Source organism: Typopeltis vanoorti, chromosome 24 (assembly GCF_054136105.1).
Source record: "Typopeltis vanoorti isolate ZY-2024b chromosome 24, IOZ_Tvanoo_1.0, whole genome shotgun sequence".
In the NCBI taxonomy this organism is placed as follows: Eukaryota; Metazoa; Arthropoda; class Arachnida; order Uropygi; family Thelyphonidae; genus Typopeltis; species Typopeltis vanoorti.
In genome coordinates, this window is record NC_143572.1 from 15,934,735 (window position 1) to 15,947,468 (window position 12,734).

At 34.6% G+C, this 12,734-nt stretch overlaps 1 protein-coding gene across 1 annotated transcript in view; it reads left to right on the forward strand.

Annotated features, from left to right (window-relative positions):
• The first annotated feature begins 1,260 nt into the window (after nucleotides 1-1,260).
• The window catches only part of LOC150092955 (cytochrome P450 307a1-like), a 70,982-nt gene continuing 59,508 nt past the window's right edge, over nucleotides 1,261-12,734 (forward strand). Inside the window, exon 1 of the mRNA XM_090413905.1 lies at nucleotides 1,261-1,354. The gene's annotated coding sequence lies outside the window, so the exon portion shown is untranslated. The remainder of the gene's footprint in view (nucleotides 1,355-12,734) is intronic.

A 12,734-nucleotide genomic window follows, 5' to 3' on the forward strand; every position in this document is an offset into this window, starting at 1 on the left:
ATAGCGATGTATCCAATTTTACCTTCTATTGTTATTACGAGGAGGATTTCCGTGGTAAGTTCCACAAAGTTTTTATTGAAGACGATTTTGATTGATTTGATTTTTGTAAATCTGTAAGTTATGCTGTTACGAGTCTGTTCCCTCCCCTCGTTTCTGTTTGGCAGTTAATTGATGACGGTTTCGTTTTTGCTCGATGTATTTATTCTGTGAGTTGGTTTCTTACTATTTTTTTTTGTAATTTCAATAAGTTCTTTATTGTAAGGAGTGTTTTTTGCCTTTTCCATAACTCCTCTTTCGGTGAAATGCAATTAGCTGTTTCCTCAGTAAGGCAAGGCGGTTTCATATCTCTTTGTTTCCTCAGACTTGCTTTACAAAAGGTCTCACTGAACTTACTTTTTATGGTTTTATAGATAATTTTGAATCCCTGATGAAAATTCATTCCACCCAGTATTAGTTATTCACTCATTAACCCTTTTGCCGATTAGGAATTATGTAGACAGTTTTTTATTCTTTTTTAGCTTAGAAGTAGAGTTGGTATCCGAGATTTTCTCCTAACTATAGGTTGGAGTGCTGTGAAGTAACAGTTTGCTACTTTTTGCTTTATGATTTTATAAGAATTCATATTTTAAAGAGTTCATAGAACATAGGATTGTTTACATTGATTATTTTTTCTTTCTAATGCATATTTGTTTGCTGATAAGAACCTATAGTGGGCTATAGGTTGTCATCAGCCACTAAGTCTAGATATTTGTTGGCATTAGATGAGAACATGCCTGTATGATGATACTGAAGTCCCGGGTTACTATGCCTTTGCTTTAGAGAACAAAGCTTCAAGTCTGTTTTTTTTTTCTTTTTTTTTCCCCAGTTATGTAGCTGTTCTCAGAAGGCTGATAAATATCGATGTACAGTATTATTACATCCATAGTATCTCGGTTATCAGGTAGTTTAGAACGTGAAGCTGAAGTCAGTATAATGCTCCTGATGTGTTTGTTTAATATACTGAGTTGCTTCGTTCAGTTATTTTATTCAGTTTTTTTTTTTTTTTTGAATGGGAAGCATCGGACGTTTCTTGCTTGCCTATTATTCGAAAACCGTCTCTTGTTTCCTGAAGGTTCAAACTGTGCTGTTAGGTTGTCATGTTCCGATTTAAGAAGTGCATGTTCTTTCGTCAAGAGGCTTTGTTGCTCAGTATGGGGTTTGAATGTAGTCTAGAACACGAGAAACTTTTATCAGGCAGAAAGTGAGTCGACCGGTCTCATACCGATGTTGTAGGATTTTTCTTTCCATAAACTCGGGTTTTCATTGTGCAACCAGGCAAACCGACCAGGCGAACACATGCAGGTCTTAAGAGCCTGTAAGTAGCGCGGATTATTTTTGTTATGTACTTTCGCCAAGCTATTTTGAGTTGTCGTAAGGTTTTTCATAATGTTACCAACTTTTCTACGAATTTAGTTAATGAGTCTTTCCTATTCATCAAACTTCCGAGTTTTTTTTTTCGTTCGTTCTTTGAAAAGCTTCTCGTCCATGATTTAGATAGGCCAACTTAGTTGGCTGAGTAGATAGCGTCTCTTCTTTCCAACCATGGATTTGAATTCCACTGTGGGCATGTGATGTTTGTGAAGTCTTCAGCTGTCAGAACATCAGACAGAAATCAGGAATGCAAAGTTTGCATTCCTGAGTTTTAAACATACTTATTTTTAATATGCATAGATTTCGTACTACATTACTATCAAAAGATGCCATTGTTATACATTTCATTCAATGTGTAATCCTGAATTAAAATCGATAAAAATAAAGTGTAATCATTTAGTTGGTACGATAAGTTTTCTGAAAATGATTTTTGGTTTCCGAATTTTTTACTGCAGGCTAAATTGGACGAGATCTGGGAGTCTTTTATTCTTTCCATGTTCTCAGATATCTGTAGAATGGCTCTTAAAATCAATGTGGAGACGTAGTGCAATTTTATTAGCTTGTTAATTCTTTACTTGTGTTATTTTACGAACTTGAGCACTGCACTAACAAAGCACTTGCAATTGGTACAGTGTACAATTGCAAATGCAAAATAAAACAAAAGGGATGTTGTACTAAACAGGAAAAAATGCTCACATGGATACGTTGTATTATTTTTATTTATTTATTTATTTATTTTTTGTTAAATTTGGAATGTTCTTCCGTTGCTAGTATGCTAGACGCTGTACTTCCGTAATTCATGGTTCTCAACTTTTCCATAGAAACAATAATAATGATAATGAAATAATATAAAATATAATTTTAATGATTTCATTAAAATGAAATGGGCAAAACTGTGTCCTCCTATTTTTAACCTATGCCTCTGAAACTTGGAGCACCACACAAAAAAAAAGGAACTTAGTCTATAAACTACCCAGCATGCCATGGAAAGAAGAATCTTAGGGATAAGTAAAATGACCACATCACAAATACAACTATCAGAAAAATTAACAAGAGTAATAGAAATAGTAAAAACCATATATGACAACAAGGCGCAATAGCCAGGTCATATTGCAAGACTCAACGACAACAGGTGGACCTACCGTGTCAGAATCTGTATCCAAGATCAACCAAGAGAAAACCCGGTAGACCTACAACTAGATAGGAAGACCCTCTAACCAGAGTGATAGGAAACAAATGGAGAAGAATGGTCCAAGATACCCATCGCTGAAAATTTTGCGACCTGCATTCGTGAGTTTTCCAGAATGAAAGAAACACCCAGAATGAAACACCAGGTCCATTAAGGTAATAATTTCATTCTCATATAAAAATAATCTATGATATTTTATTAAAATGTTCAGGCTAAGCAATACATTTTTTCAAATCCTATAAATTATAAAGATCTGAATAATGATGTATTTTCTTTATCCCCAGTTAAAGAGTGAGCTAATGAGATATTAAGCATTTATACTTACAGATTTTAATTGTTTAGAATGAGTGATTCAAATAATCAAATACAAGAACGTTTACTTGACCAATTGGAACTTCGGAAAACCTCACGCTGCTGCCGTCCGAAACATATGGAAAGCGAAAGATACAATATGCTGTGATTAATAGCACTGCATTTTATGGGCTCAAAAAGTTCATATATAGTGACACCATTCCCATATTGACACTGATGAAGGAAGTCCATCAATATCTGCAGGAAGCTTTTGTGCTGCCCATAATTAAATATCCTAGAGATTAAAGCAACTGCAAGGGTTTCTTTCCATGCTTCTTCATAGCGTTTTTCCATGATATCTTTCATTCAGGGTTCTTCGCCATACGTGGCCGCAATAGTGTAGAATGCTTTTGTCTTAACAGTAATATAGTGTTTGTCAATTAAGCAGGAAGACTGTTTTTGATAAGTTCATAATAACAGTTGCTGTTCCAGTGGGAGGCTTTCAAATAAGTTCCTTTTCCTGCTATCATTTTAAAAGGCTGATATGAAGAAAATAGTTAGTCCACGTAGATTTACGAGTATCTAGCTTGTTTCGGATCAGAGTTGGGCATAGGTTAGTTTTCATGCTTTCAGGACATTTGGAAGTCAGATAATGTGAAAATGTAGCATCATTAGGTAGGCTCAACTCAGTAAACACGGTTTTAGAAAAATAATCAAGAAGATGTTTTTTCGTATCAGGCTGCCAAGGAGTTTTCTCATCTCTCACTGATGAAAGAATACTAGAGATATCACATATAACGTGTTGGTGCAGTAGGAGGAAAGTTCAAATTTTCCTCCTGTTGGATTTGGTGTTCTCCTTTATGTTTTGGGGATGTTCTTTAAATAAGCCAGTTTAGAATAGGTGGGAGTTGGGATGCAAAAATGGCATTGGTAAAGGCCTTAAATAGCATGTCTGCAATTTGATCTTGGTGCTTTGGCTAGACATAATGAAACAGACAATTAACAGACATAAAAACAAAGGAAACAGATAACAGACATAAAAGATTTTGCATGTAGGATGAGCTCCTTATTTTAGCTTTAATTAGGTATTTATGAAGTCAAGTTACTTGTCGGTGACAGGGCATTTCAGCCAAATGGAAAGACGAAGACGAATAACTATTCTAAAAGAGTGGGGCGGTGTCTCAGTACTCATTCCAACATAGTCTACATGTAGTGATTATTTTTTCATCTTGTTTGTTTCTTTTTGCACTGCTAAGCCCCATTATTACAATATTTATTGAATTACAGGCAACATTTGGCATGAATAAAACACTTTTTCATCAAACTGAAAACCAGTATGCTTGAAGGTGTTTGTTACCCTTACAATATTTCAGATTATTCCAGTCTCACGTTATCCACTAAGCAGAGATGGGATCCACCTTCCTTCCTTGGGAAACTCCTTCAGGAGATGGTGGAAACAAAAATGTGTTGAGTAAGCTCTCGGCCAGTAAAAGAAAGCTTGGGAAACGCTGCGGTATACAAGAGAGAAAAAAATTCTATGTTGAAAGATGGGATGGTTTTTTAATACGAAAGCCTTGTGTGTGTGTGTGTGTGTGTGTGTGTGTGTGTGTGTGTGTGTGTGTGTGTGTGTGTGTGTGTGTGTGTGTGTGTGTGTGTGTGTGTGTGTGTGTGTGTGAGAGAGAGAGAGAGAGAGAAAGAGAGAAAGTACAAAAGTCACGTAAATAAGTCAAGATGAATTATGCTAATTCTGAATACTATCGAATATTCTCGAAACAGAATATAATACACGTATATATATTTAAAACCAAGTTTATATATATATATATATATGGTTTTTACTTTTTTACTATGAAATTAATTTATATTAAAAGGGAAAATATTATCGGAAGATGATTATCTTTATAACCAACCAGCAGTCAGTCTTGTGATCACTCTTATAAGACCGATGAGAAAAAAATATTTTTCTTCCGAAGTGATATATATATAAAATTTTTCTCTGTTGAAGTTGTTTTCGTGGAAAAGATGTACTGCATTCGATAACAGTGATATTAATCATAGGAAAAAATATGGGTACTGTATTTATATATACATTACATAATAGACATATATGTCAACTAAAGGGCTCCGTAGTTTAGTCAATATCGACGATATCCTCCAGTTGGAAAGATTAGCTTCGAATCCGGTCTAGTACGCGGACCTTTGTAAGTATTCTTCAGTTGAAGGTAGGTTAGCAGGGATTTTTTACTTCCGAAAACTTGAGTTTTCATCTATCAAAACAGGCACACTGGCCAGAGGTACTCGCGTAATTAATGTGCAGTGCGCTGGCCTTATAGCTTTGATTGCTTCGGATAATCAGCATGTAATATTTTGTAAATTGTGTAAATAATTATCATGATTATCACAAAGGCGTTCTAAATATTCGAACATATGCAGGGTGTAATATTTTGTAGATTTAACGGACATTCTTAATAAATCTTTAATTTTCACTGAGATGTTATGAGAGAGTTGAATTTCACACCTGAATTTATTAACACGTCTTACATTAATTAATTCTCACTGAATTAACACGTCTAACATAAAATTAATGTAGTTCATTTTAAATCTTGAATATAGCCAAAAGAAATTTGTGTCAGTAATCTTTAAACAATTTTGGACGAATATTTATCTGCTTAGAAACTGCTGCATTGGAAATGTACTGCTGATTCGCTGTTTGCCAGAAGGAAAGGTGTGAACAGTCATTAGGCTGTTGCTTAGGTTGGGTTGTGCACACGATGAGAAATACTGAATATCAATAACTGGCCATAAAGCATTAGCATTTACTTCAGATGTTAATTTTTTTTTTTTTGAGAACCCTAAAATTCGCGATATGTAAACAGTTTTTAGAAAGTGACTATGCAATGTTACAGTTTATTAGTTATGCCACTGAGCAATATGGACATGTCAGGATGCAAGTTTTGTTCCTAAGTGGTAAAAACGTTTATGCAGCATCGTAATTATATAATAATGAATGTTATCAGGTCTTCAATGAATGGAATGAGATACTGAGAGAGAGAGAGAGAGAGAGAGAGAGAGAGAAATGTTTCAAATCCGTTCTTCAGTTTCATTGCGTTCTTCTTTGCATATGAAGTTCAGGAAGAACGGATGGGAGTAATCCATTCATTTACTGGACTTATTTCTGAATTAATCAGTCTGTGAATAAAAATGCATTTTCCATACTTCCCACGATTATTCATGCACTGCTGAATTTCGGTTATAATTTATTTGTGGCGGTTTACTCAGATACAGAACCTAAACTTATACTCATTTACATGTTTCTATATTTACGAAAATGCTGGGATTTTACCGAAACGTGTTAGAACACGAAAAATGTTTTTGCGATAAGTCTGTATTATTTATTATTAATTTTAAAACTGATTTTATGCGGCTGTAAATAACACAGACGAGCTTCGTGTAATATCTAGCAGCATACCTTACACCTCTTACTAAGCTGAACTACTTTTGTGACAGTGATGATATCATTCTGTATCACGTGATCCTGTTGACCTAACAGTGTCCCATCCATGAATAGTAGTTCAAACATATTTTTGTTTATTCAATTATGGTGTCCTCCAGATGTCGCAGGGGACGTTGCCAACTTACTTTCCGGTCGAAGCAGGTTTCAGAGAGACGAGAGACAACTTTTATCTTAAGTGCATGTTCTCAGTAGCGACACCTGAAGGCTAAAACAGAACCTTGCTTAAGGGAAAAATACACACACACACACACACATACACATCGGAACTAGTTTAACTAAAGTCTTTCCGTTCTTTAAATAAAAATAACTTTCTAAATTATATTATCATATTAGACGAATCACGTGACCTAGTGTGATCTCTTCTTTATAGCAATAGAAAACCACGAGGCCCCATTAGAACATTACATTATTTAACATCTATATTAAATGAACCATTGATGTATTGTTATTAATAATAATATTATTATTTGCTTAAATATATTTCTGCCATATTCAATATGTGAATACCACAGTACTTTCCTTTCTTCTCTGGATTATTTATTTACCTTTTAAACTTCAGTCATAATTTGGATTTGCAACATTTTACTCATTTATAGATCCATGTAAATTTTATTATCTTTAAATAACAAAGGAATTTATATTACGTATAATTACCGGCTAACAACACCTAAAAAAAACAAGCAATTTCTTCTTCCTTCTCCCCCCCCCCCTCCACCTCATTCAAATGCAGTTTTATCAGAAGTCCATCTAAAAAACTTGAAAATACTTCATAATTACAACTTTTAGAATTCTTCGATTTTGAAATCTGTCTCTCTCTCTCTTTTAAGGCATACTGAGATTCTGAGATTCTTAAGTAAATAATTTTTTTTGTAATGACTCTGTTGTATATTACTGAATTTTCAATTGATTTTATGCATTATCAATTAGCTATACTTAGGTGACATTCACTCCTGCCGGTCTGGTTGGCCGAGTGGTTATCGTATCTGCTCTCTAACAAATAGAGTTGCCGATTCGAATCTCGCCCTGAACATGCATGTTTGTGATTGTCTTTAGGTGGGAGATGAATTTCATCACCAGGTGTGAGACTACCGCCCCACAAACATGGCACTTTTTTAAGCCTGAAGTGGCTTAAAAAAGTGCCATGTTTGGTCTCTAGAGCAGGGTTTCTGGACTATGTAATTATATATATATATATAGGTAAAATAGAAAAAAATACATCCTTAGCCCACCCACAGCACAAAATGTACTATAGGTTTGCAAATAAACTTCAGTGGGTGGGCGCAACATTAAAAAAAAGTTATGATATTATACTCTTCAAAGAAGATATTAGAAGCATAATGATTTAGTTATCTTCAATTATGTATTAATTGGCGATGTTTACACAGAAGATATCTCTAATATATCTTCATTAGATTACTTCTTGGGTGCATATTAAAACACTTGACAGCATTAATTAAAATCACCCACACAAACCAACACAAAATTAAAAAAAAATCAAAAATGTAACAAAATTGAAAAAAAAAAAAAAATCAAATCCTACAAAACAAAATTCCCTGTAAAAATGCTTCACATCGATTTTACCAACGTACGGGAACTCACTACTTACATTAGTTAAGTGCACCAGCACTTAGACATCCAAACCAAATCTGCTATTCTTAACTGATCCTCAGACATCCTCAACGATTACAGCTCACCTCATCTTACACAAATCATGTATACTGTCTTCAATAAGGACGGAAACTGTTCGCGTATTAGGTCTGAAATTCCATGTCAAATGCTTTCAGACTTCGAATCTCCATTACGAGATCTGCTTCGGATAAATATTTGCTTTCCTCATTGTTAGCTTGATTTGAGGACTGCTAATTCTGATGACTACACTAACAATTTTTATTATTTTTCTTTGAAAGTTGATCACATTCAGTTTAATAATGACAGTGAGAGAATCTTGCTTGGAGATTTTAACATCCATGGTTCACATTATTAAAAGAAACACACGTATTAACCACAGTGAAAATTATTTAATTGTAAATATTTCATCCTAAGTATCTTAGGACATCATCAGTACAGCAGTTTAAAACAATAATAGGAATAACATACAGTTAGGGCGCATGATTACAATAGAATCTCATTAAACGTGCGTAACATGTTATAAAAAAAATTAATTATTTAACACAATTTTGTATGACAATTTCCCATACTTTAGGAATAGTAAGAACGTCGTTGTGGTTTAAGTTTGGTCTGTGTAGTAGGGCTTCAGAACTTTCTTTGTATAAACATTCATGTTTATATAAAGATCTATGTAAAAGTTTAGACTTTTCCCAATGGATCCTATGGTTTGGATTTTCAATTCCGTGTTGAGAGAGGCCAGATTTTTGCGGTTTAAAAAGACGAATGTGGTCTTGATGTTCCGAGATGCGTTTCTGAACAGACCTACCTGTCTGTCCAAAGTAAAACAATTTGCATGAGCATGGAATCTCATAAACGCTAAGCAACATCAAAGGTGAGTTTGTCCTTAGGAGAAGGTAACAAGTTGTAAATTTCGTTGATAGGTTTGTAAGAAGTGGCAAAATTGTATTTCTTCATAATTTTAGAAAGACGTTTGGAGATGCCTTTGACGTAAGGTTTGGGAATCCTATGGACTTCTTCCTGTCTGGTTTGATGTGTGGAGAACCAGACATTAAACCAGGAATTAGAAGTAATCAAAAATACAGCCATCCTAAATGGATATAATCCGAAAACAATTCAAAAAAATCATCAGTCACTTCTCCACACATCAAACCAGACAGGAAGAAGTCCATAGGATTCCCACACCTGGGAAATTGTCATACAAAATTGTGTTAAATAATTAATTTTTTTTATAACATGTTACGCACGTTTAATGAGATTCTATTGTAATCATGCGCCCTAACTGTATGTTATTCCTATTATTGTTTTAAATTACTGTACTGATGATGTCCTAAGAAACTTGGGATGAAATATTTACAATTAAATAATTTTCACTGTGGTTAATAAGTGTGTTTCTTTTAATTATGATCGCACCACAGGTTTCGTTATTAAATAAAAAATGGTTCACATTGGCTCCCCTTCTCTAACTTCACAGACTAAGCTTGAAGATAAGCGGACGGTTAGGGTCAGTAATGATATAAAACAAATCATTCACTAACCTACCTGAATACCAGATGATGTGCATCATTCTTCCAACACTTCCTTTTTTACCAGCTCTCCTTCAAAATATATCACTGATGTTAGTTCTCCTTTTGGCAACTCTGATCATAACCGTGTCCGTGTTTCTTTTTCTACAGATCGACCTTCTCCCAGCCAAACCAAGCTTCTTATCCGTGCCACTACAATGGGACCAACTTGGATGACTTGGGGATTATATATCTCTTTTCTATGATCTATTGTAAGGGTCAAATTCCTAAGCTTAACTGCTGCTCAAATGGCAGTCAAGCCTTGTGGTTCTTCACTCAGGCTGTTGGGCCAAATCTGACCTATCATATTTCCACCTTTGTCTCTCAACGTGATATAACAATGGCAGCATCTAAAGATAAGGCAGTCCTTGGCTTCAGTCATTTCTTTCAACTATTGTTTAGGAGACCAAAACACAACATGAAGGCAAGCCGTTCTCCAGCCTACCCCTAAAGAGGGAGATGAAAGTACGCCATTAGAGTATTATCCTTACCACAATGCTCTTGAAAGCGATGGAGGTAATCAACAATCAGTTTCTTTACTACCTGGAGGCCCATCAGTTAATTAGTGATCACCGATATGGATTCCTCCATCCTCGTTCTACAGCAGACTTTTTGTTTTCGCTAACCTTACTCAACTTTAGATAATAGGCCATGAAAGAATTTGGAGAAAATCACATGGTCACTTTGTTATTTCCAAGGCATTTGATACTGGCATTGAAGTACCTTACCAAGTTAGCATCTTATGGTGGTTTCCCTTCTGTCTTTCCTTACTGGATTGCCAGGTTCCTATCTCGTCGTGCATTGCGTTCCATGGTGGATTGCTTCCTCTCTTCAGATTTCTTTATGATTGCTGGAATACCTCTGGGTTCTGTACACTCGTCCACACTATTCCTCCTATATATTGATGTCTCTCCCTCTCTCTAACTTGAAATTTTGTTGATAACTACACACTTATTTATCTTCTTCAAAATATAGTACTTAAATGATTCAAACATCAAGATCTTCCATAACCGGTGTTTTAAATATTGATCTCCTTACCATTGTAAAGTGGAGTGAAGATAATGCTAATGAATTTCATTGCTATCAAAACACAGTACTGTTTTATTACCCAGAAGAAAGATCCTATTTGTATTTCACTTACTTTTGATAATCTTCAGATTTCCAATCAAGATCAGTTTTCTCTTCTTGCACTGACTTTCATATCCAACTTATCCTGGCATAAACATATCCACTCTCCGACCAACATGTCGCGGATTTGAATTTCGCCATGGGCACAGATGCTTATGATTGTCTTTATATGGGAGATGAACTTCATCGTCTGTTGTGAGACCACCGCCCCACTTATTGGAGACTAAAGTAGCTAGAAACAAAAAGTTCCATGTTTGGTCTCTAGAGCAGGCTTTCCGGACTATGTAAAAATAAATAAATAAAAAATACAAAAAAAATATAAAATTAATAAAAAGAGAAAAACATCTCAGCACTTCGAATTTACTATAGATTTACTAAAACCTTTCTATATGGGATCTTAAAAAAACCTCTTCCGCCTCAAATAAATCACCTTCTTTATTTGATTAAAACACTACGCTCTCCTCTCTCAATCTCTTGCTCAGCTCTTATAACGAGCTGAGCAAGAGAGAGAGAGAGAGAGAATATTGTTCTGACATTTGGGATGATACATTCAAAACTTAAGAATTCTTGATTGTATTCACAAGAGATCAATCCTCCTCACAGGTGAACGACCCCCCCCTCTCTTTTTCTCTCACAGACTCCATCCAGTTTACTTTCTCACAAGTGGTCAGTTTCTACTTTATGACTGACTCTTTTTTTTCATCGGCATTGCGCACTGAATTGTCCACTACCATTCCTCTGCTTTCTTCTTTCTAGTTATGTAAGAAATATATCAGCCACTCGTAAACTCCCAACATACTGAATCAACTTCTCATCTTCTTACTTCATTCCATCTACTTCTACTTTTTCATATTTACATTGTGGTAAACAATACGAGGAAGGCTGTTCCAGCCTTCCTCGTATTGTTTACTACAATGATTCTAACCCACCCAGCTTTTCAAGAAACTTTTAATAGATTCCTTTTTCTCCATTACCTCTTGTCAGCATATGGTAGTATTGTGTTATAAGTTTTGTGACCTCTTACGTGTGGAAGTAAAAAAAAAAAAAAACGAGTGTTCCTTAAAGTCCGAGGAGAGGGAAGCGAGTTTTCCAGTTTTTACAAGCCTCATTTTATTAGATCGTCATTGCAGGTTAAAAAGGAGTTTGTGTTTTTTTGTCTGTTATTAATATTAATCAGAGTTTCTCCATTTTTGAGGAATTTGCATTTATTTGAGAAACCGATAACTGTTTCTTACACTGTTGTTGATTAATATTTAAATTAATAATACCCGCTGAAAAATATTACTTAATTAAAAAAAATGAATATTAAATATATGTTCTCCTTATCAAGTGTTATAATTTGGAACATGTTGTTTGGGGCTAAAACTTATAAGGATAGTGTATTCATTGGCTACTTAGCCTGCTGCTTTGTGGGATGAAAGATCCGAGTGTCCAGAATGAAATTCAAGTATTATGCATCGTTGCACTTATTATATATATTATATTATATTATATTATATTTTATATATATATAGAAACGCATTAAAAAGACCAGCTGCTGCAGTCATTTTAAAACCTTTTTGTTTATTTTATCGTAAGTTTAATTTTTATTGCAATGTTGATAATTCATATTTATACTTGCGTATCACTTTCAAAATTGTATGGCATATGTAATTCGAATATTTTTTAAAAAATTTTTAATCTATATAGCGATATCACATTGCTTCTAGTAAACATTTAATACGGATTTCGATTAAAAAATCGGTAAATAGAATAATGGTTGGGATATTGGGAGAAATAAAATAAAATAAAAACAGTACATGATTGTTTTAATATGCCGAGATAGTTGAGGAGTTCAGATTAGCCATTAACCACTGAATTTAATGAAATTAACAGAGAAAGAGAAGTACGAGAGAGAGAGAGAGAGAGAGAGAGAGAGAGAGAATGAGAGAGAGAGAGAGAGAGAGAGAGAGAGGAGAGAGAAGAGGAGAGGAGACGTTCCTAAGTGATGATAGATGTTAAAAGATCAGTT